Raw genomic sequence first — 5,957 nt, forward strand, 5'->3', positions numbered from 1 at the left:
GGCTTTGCTAGAAGCAGTTCAGAATTGCTTCAGTCAGGAGTAATTATTCCAGTTCCCCATGTACAGCGAGGACAGTGTTTTTACTCCAACATATTTTTGGTTTAGAAGCCAAATGGATCTTTTCAGGCCCATTCTCAATCTCAAAGTGCTGAACAAATACATTTGGGTACCTCGGTTTTACATGGAGACGTTACATTCCATAATCTTGGCCATGGAGCCAGGAGATTATATGGTATCCTTGGATATACAGGATGCTTACCTGCATGTTCCCATAGCACTGTCCCATCAGTGTTATCTCAGGTTCGCTATCCTCCAACAGCATTTTCAGTTCCAGGCTCTACCCTTTGGGTTAGCCACAGCCCCCAGAGTATTTACCAAGATCATGGTGGTTATGGCAGCATATCTCCGCCAGCAGGGGATAAGAATTTTCCCATACCTCGACGATCTTTTAATCCTGGCTCAGTCACAGGAGTTGCTCCTAGGTCATCTCCAGCAGACAATAACTTGTCTGCAGAGACATGGGTGGCTCATAAATTGGCCAAAATCGTCTCTAGTTTCGTCACAGCGGATGACTCACCTGGGGGCTGTACTGGATTCAGGTCTGCAGAGAGTAATTTTACCTCGGAACAAGATATCCAAGGTACAGTCAAGGATTCAAGGCTTGCTACACAGTCAAATGGTATCCATTCACGCAGCAATGCGAGTGATGGGTTTGATGGTGTCAACATTCGATATGGTGGAGTATGCACAATTCCACTCGAGGCCTCTGCAGCGTCTGATTATTGCCAAATTGAATGGATTGAATCAGACAATAAAGAAACAGACTATGGTACTTTCGGTAGAAGTAACAAGGTCATTAGCCTGGTGGCTACAGACATCCCATCTGGACAAGGGGAGACCCTTTTGAATATCGGATTGGGAGATTCTGACAACAGATGCCAATCTCCAGGCCTGGGGAGCAGTGTCCGGAAGATTGTGCCTCCAGGGACTATGGACCAAAGAAGAAAGTTGCCTGCCAATAAATGTGTTGGAACTTCGGGCCATATGCATGGCACTGATTCAGGCAAAGGACATTCTTCAGGGAAAACCAGCCCAGATCCGCTCGGACAATGCGACGGCAGTAGCGTACCTCAACCATCAGGGAGCAACTCGCGGCCAAAAAGCAATGAAGGAGGTAAGTCACATACTAAAGTGGGCAGAACTTCATCATCCAGCCTTGTCCGCAGTGTTCATTCCGTGAGTCCTAAACTGGGAAGCGGACTTTCTCAGTCGACACACCATTCAAGCGAATTGGCTCTACACCCGGAGGTCTTCCAGATTCTAGTAGACAAGTGGGGGTTGCCAGAGATAGATCTCATGGTGTTCCATCTGAACAACAAAGTGGCCGCATACGGGTCAAGAACAAAGTTCCCCAGAGCAATCATTGCGGACGCCTTGTCGGTGAGATGGGACTTTCATCTAGCTTATGTGTTTCCTCCAATCACCCTGTTACCCAGGATGGTGAGAAAAATAAAGCAAGGAAAGGGTGCCGTGATACCAATAGCTCCGGCTTGGCCCACAAAACAATGGTACACAGATCTGCAGAGAATGTCAATGGAGGTACCACTTTTGCTTCCTCAACGTCCAGATTTACTGATGCAGGGTCTTTGTTATCACAGACATCTGGACAGACTGTCTTTGTCGGCATGGCTCTTGAACCCTCTATCCTGAAGTCAAGAGGATTCTCACAACAGGTAATTCAAACAATGCTCAGAGCAAGGAAACCTTCCTCAGCTCGTATTTATCACCGAATATGGCAGCCCTATATTCATTGGTGCAGTGAAAGAAATGTGGACCCTAAATCTTTCAGAGTTTCCAGGGATTTAGCATTCCTTCATGCAGGAATGGATAAAGGTTTGAAGGTGACTTCCTTGAGAGTGCAAGTGTCGGCATTGACTGTATGATTCCAAAAGAAAATTGCCAATTTACAGGATCTGCATACTTTTTTTCAAGGAATGCTGCGCATTCAAGCTCCGTTTGTTCCACCTACAGTGCCGTGGGACTTATGTTTAGTCCTGAAAGCCCTTCAAGTTGCCCAATTTGAATCACTTGATAAAGTGGATTTTAAATGGTTGACAGCTAACATACTCTTCCTACTGACTATGGCATCAGCTAGAAGAGTATCAGATTTAGGAGCGCTGTCATGTTGTTCCCCATTTCTGATTTTCAATCCAGATAAAGCAGTTCTCAGAACTAGATCTGGGTATCTTCCTAAGGTGGTGTCTAAATTCCACCTTAATGAAGAAATTGTAGTCCCGGCTTTTCAGGTATCGGGACTTTCTGCGGGAGATGCATCGCTGGACGTGGTCCGTGCATTAAGGATCTACGTGGATTGTACCAGTGCCATCAGAGAGACAGATTCTCTCTTCATTATCTATGGATTTCACAAGAGAGGATGGCCTGCTAGTAAGCAGATGCTGGCAAGATGACTTCAGATGACGATTTCAGAAGCATATTCTCAGGCTGATCTCCCTGTTCCGGCTAATGTCTCTGCTCACTCTACTCGTAAGGTAGGTCCCTCATGGGCAGCACAGCATGGTGCTTCAGCAGAACAGATTTGTAAGGCAGCCACATGGTCTTCCATTAACACATTCACTAGACATTATGTCTTGGATACCTTTACCTCTCATGATGCTGAATTCGGGCGAAGGGTTCTCCTGTCCAATCAGGAGCGTCCCCACCACTAAAATTGCTTTGGGAAATCCCATTGTTATCCTGTGGATAACCTGTGGACCCTGCCTTAGAAATATACGTTATGGTAAGAACTTACCATTGATAACGGTATTTCTCCTAAGTCACAGGTTCCACAGGGATCCCACCCTGACGCACCTGATTTGAGGATCCTTCTACTCACTAACCTCTTCCTTCTCGTACGGAAGGGTGTGCATGTGTGTTCTTCTCGCCTGATTAGGGCTCTACATGATGCTCCTGCCTAGTGCTTTGGAATACAACTGATTTGCCTGACCCAGTAGGCGGGGATATAAGGACGGGCCTGTTGCATCCTGGGAGGCCAGAAATCTTTGATAGATTGGTGCCACTCCGCTGACGCTCCATCATATCCCATTGTTATCCTGTGGAACCTGTGGACTTAGGAGAAATACCGTTATTAACGGTAAATTCTTACCATAACATTCAGGGCTGTCTAGCACAGCCCCACCTGTTAGAGGCCTGCTCTGCAGGCACCAACTTACAAACTGAGCTCCAGTGCCTGGAGGCAGGGTTATAGAGGAGGCGGGGGAGTGCATCCTGGGACCAGTCAAAGCTTTGGCCTGTTGGTGCCTCGGATCAAGAGCCAACTCTACACCCCAATGTTATTCCCTGTGGAATATCAGTGTACCACGCTGCAGAAATTAGCAATATTGTTTAAAATATTACCTAGTGTGTACCCAGCATAAGATTTTAGGGAAACTCCACTGGAAACTTACTAAGGCTTTTCACTCCCAAAATGACTCTAGTAACACCTGGTTCTCAATGTCTAAATGCATCAGTGTCATGCTGAATGAGGGATTGTGTTGTTTGTTGGTAATGGACTCCAGCAACCTGGTATGTAGTTTAATATTTAGTTACAGTATACTTTTTCTTACGTAAACTGTTTTTATTGAAAGTAAAGAAACATTATTTAACAAGGAAGGCACAAACTATTACTACACAAAAACACGACTTTAACAGAAGAGTCATACAAATTCAGATATATAACAGAAGCTTTGGTAATCACACCATAATCAAATAAATCACTTCAATGGAACAGTGTAGGGGGGTTCAACAGTAGGGTGATGTGACTATGGAGGAAGGTAATACATCTAACTAGTAAAGTAAAATTATATAAGGAGCTATTGTACCTCCATGAAAGCCATCTAGCATGTGTACAAGGACTAAATAGGAAACCAGTTGGGGGTGGGGTGGGGCCAGGCTCTTGTGGAAACCAAATATCTTACTCTAAAGTCAGACTCTTAACTGGTCCAGGCTTTAACATGGGATGTCTTAGACTATCAGACAATGGAGGGAAACGTGCAAGGAAGACATATAGGAATGCTAGCAATATTTTCCAATAGGTCTCAGTATGGATAATGGTAGGGTTAGGGAAAATAATAGTGGGGTATGAGGGAGCTAAGGGTCAATCTCAAAGTGGAGACACATTGCATAGTATCTCTTGCCCTAAGCCAGGGCCATAACTAGGGGGAGCTATGGGGCATGTGACCCATGCTTTGGTGATTTAGACATCACAAAAGATTTCACATACTGTAATTGCTTTGGATCTGAGATTACTGTACATCTCAGATGTTTTTGACAGACTACTATTACCACTCTCTATGTGGATAAGTAATGGGATCAACATCTGTCATTCATAATTTAATACATTTTTAAACTTACTATTGCTAGATTCAGATTTTTTTAATCTTGACTTCAATAGTCTACTATGGATGTGTTTTACAATAAAAGCAAAATACACCTGTATAAGCTCAAAACAGTGACACAAGCATAGAGGGCCTGATTCCGAATTTGATACAAAGCATAAGCAAGTGCAATCGGCAGCCAGATTTACCACCTTAAGATAATGCAAGTATATGTACGGCTTCATGCGTATTGCCACACCGGCAACTGTTTTTCTGTCCACAAACACAAGTACAGTATGACAATTAGCATTGGCATTTCCACCTACGCCATGATGATTGTAAAAGATTTAACTGAAACAAGCATCCCCTTATGATACGCACGAATCACAACAGCATTAAATCTAGCTACACACCTTTAAAACACACCCACAAGACTCCCAAGAATTGTATCTCTTGCGTACATTCACAAGACAGATGTCCAGCTGACACCCAGAAAAGCCCATTTAATGGACGAGAGAAGCGACTGTTTAGAGAGCCTCCATCAAGGTACAGAACTTACCCTTTCTCAGTATTATACAGTGTTACACTACTATGCATATTTATCAATCAATTTTATCCTATGGATAGCTCTGTGAGAATAAAACTATTGGTAATAAGGAGAGGAGAGAAAAAGGAAAAGTGACCCTTGTTGGGAGCACTCACTCTTGGAAACAATTATGATTTAGATTATGCGTAATGAGGTAGATATGAAATAATTAAAACGTAACCTTTAATTATTTTTAGATAAAATAAGAGTACACAAGAGATTATTAATGTGTTTAAAAATATGATTAAACAAAGTGAATCATAGGTTTGGAATTACGACTGTGAATATATAGATGAAAAAATATATATAAGGCAGAAATGCGGCACAAAATGCGGCAAAACCAAACACGCCCGCCAGGTATTGATTTCTGAGGTTAGTGCAATAGCCAATGTATTGCCGTCAAAAAACCTACAACACCTGGTATTCCTTAGTGGTAAACCACCTAAGTACTGACCAGGCCCAACACCGTATTGCTTCCAAGATCGGACGAGATTGGGCATGTGCGGTGTGGTATGGTAGTAGATTTAAGGTTGATGAAGCAAAAACCTGCAGCTGGTATGCAGCTATTAAGTACACCATAAGCCTGGTTGTTATGATGGGCAGATGATCTCTTGAAAGAGAAACATATGTTTGACCGTCATTGCACCAAATTGTACCCCAAATGTATAGGTATACGGAGGTTTAAATCATATGGTCAATCAGTTTTGCCAGCTGGAGCCGCCTGTATGTTGCTTTTTTTGTGCTGTGCAACATCATTCAAAATGAGTTTTTATCGTACGGTAGGGCAAAAATAGACCCTTGTTATACTGAGGACATGCCAACAAGATTAATAAGCATCAAAGCATAATGTGTTTCAAATAATGTAATATGATTAAAGCTGAGACTGAAATGATCTAGAACATTCTACCTTCCTCCCCCTCCACCTTCACAAAAAGTATAGGGCAGGGAATGGAAATGGACCAGAAAACATATTTATCGGCTGAAAAGACAGATTAGCA

The 5,957-nt window shown here is 43.0% G+C and overlaps 1 pseudogene; it reads right to left on the bottom strand.

The window, feature by feature from the left end:
• Positions 1-5,364: 5,364 nt before the first annotated feature.
• Positions 5,365-5,483, bottom strand: LOC134913877 (5S ribosomal RNA; annotated as a pseudogene).
• Positions 5,484-5,957: the final 474 nt, after the last annotated feature.

The sequence above is a fragment of the Pseudophryne corroboree genome, chromosome 4 (assembly GCF_028390025.1).
Source record: "Pseudophryne corroboree isolate aPseCor3 chromosome 4, aPseCor3.hap2, whole genome shotgun sequence".
Lineage (NCBI taxonomy): Eukaryota > Metazoa > Chordata > Amphibia > Anura > Myobatrachidae > Pseudophryne > Pseudophryne corroboree.